This window comes from Helianthus annuus, chromosome 9 (genome assembly GCF_002127325.2).
Source record: "Helianthus annuus cultivar XRQ/B chromosome 9, HanXRQr2.0-SUNRISE, whole genome shotgun sequence".
In the NCBI taxonomy this organism is placed as follows: Eukaryota; Viridiplantae; Streptophyta; class Magnoliopsida; order Asterales; family Asteraceae; genus Helianthus; species Helianthus annuus.
The window spans coordinates 137,249,929-137,251,508 of record NC_035441.2 but is presented as its reverse complement, the minus strand read 5'-3'; the positions used below and the strand labels follow the sequence as shown (position 1 = coordinate 137,251,508).

The following is a 1,580-nucleotide window of genomic DNA, read 5'->3' as shown; positions in this document are numbered from 1 at the left end:
ACTAGCCCCGAGATCGGCTAGTGCATTGCGTATGGGTGATCCCCCAATTGAACAAGGGATGGTGAAACTTCCGTGATCGATCTTCTTTTACGGGAATTTGTTGAGTAGCAAGGCGGAGCATTCTTCGCTTAAGTTAACTAATTGCAATGATTCAATTTTCCTTTTATGAGTGAGGAAGTCCCTCATAAATTTTGAATATTTAGGCATTTGGGTAAGGACTTCGACAAATGGAATATTAACATGCAATTGTTTTAGTAAATTTACGAATTTTGTGAATTGCTCATTGGTCTTTGAGCGAAGTAACCGACCGGGGAACGGTACCGGAGGATTCTTGGTAGGCTCTTGATTTGGGGGAGGACTTGTCTCTTTTTGGGGCGTTGGTGAAGTTGCGGTTTGGTTAGACGGGCTCTTTTCGGTTGGAGGTATCGGAGCCCCCTCGGGACCTACGGTACGGTTTCTCAATGTGATGAGATGTACTTGCGCCTTCAGGATGGTTTCGGTATTACTGGGTAACGCGCCTTGTGGTCTCTCGGAGAAATTTTGAGCTAGTTGATTTAATTGTTTTCAATGTTTTGAATACTAGCTTGTTGATTTCTAAAGTTGAATTCTAGTTCTTGAAATCGATCCGAGTTTTTCTTGTCGGTGTCGGAGATGAGGCGAGAGATGGTATCTTCAAGCCTCTCCCGTCACTCTTGTTGTTATTGAGAGAAAGTTTATGACTCATTTCTCAGTTTTTGAAAGTTTGTTCGTTGGTTTTGATTTTGTTGGTTACTACTATTGTCGGGTTCTCTCCAACCAAGTTTAGGGTGATTACGCCATCCTTGGTGGTAAGCACCCATTGGAGGACCTGACGGCCTAGGTCTATTATCAATGTAGTTTACCGTTTCTGTTTGATTATCCATTTCTTTCATACAACTACAATTTTCATGTGGCCCACCACACCCTTCACAAGCCATCACCGAGGCCCTTTTTACCATTTCTAACTTTTTTATTTTTGAAAAGAGGGCCTCGATTTGGGCTTGCAGAGAGGTGCTTTCATCAACCTTATATGCGCCCGGGGCAATAGATTTTGTGCCTTGGGGAGTGTGCCACTGAAAATTGGTTTGAGCAATTTCCTCAATTTGATCATAAAATTCATTTGGGCGACGATTACCTAAAAGTCCCCCGGAGCTAGAGTCAAGTGTTTGTCTTGTGTGTGGCAACAACCCAATATAGAAAGTGGATACTTGTTGCCATACCGCAAGACCATGATGAGGACACTTTCTTAGTAGCTCCTTGAACCTTTCCCAAGTTTCATATAAGGATTCCCCGTCCTCTTGTGAATATGTATTAATTTCAGTCATTAATTTAGCCGTTTTAGCAGGAGGGAAATACTTATACAAAAACTTTTTGGGCTAGTTCATCCCAGGTGTTTACCGAACCAACTGGGAGGGTGTTAAGCCAAGCCTTAGCTCGGTATTATAGTGAAAATGGAAACATTCTGTTGGTGCACTACATCTGTCGACTTCGTCTTGGATCGAGTCTTAGATTGCATTGTATAGATTAGGGCACGTTTTACGAGAAAATAGGAGAGTGTATGT

General features: G+C 42.4%; 1 non-coding gene across 1 annotated transcript; it reads left to right on the top strand.

Annotated features, from left to right (window-relative positions):
* The first annotated feature begins 1,242 nt into the window (after positions 1–1,242).
* On the top strand, positions 1,243–1,349 carry LOC118482309. Its single transcript, XR_004868352.1, has one exon. It is a non-coding gene; the product is annotated as a small nucleolar RNA R71 (small nucleolar RNA).
* Positions 1,350–1,580: the final 231 nt, after the last annotated feature.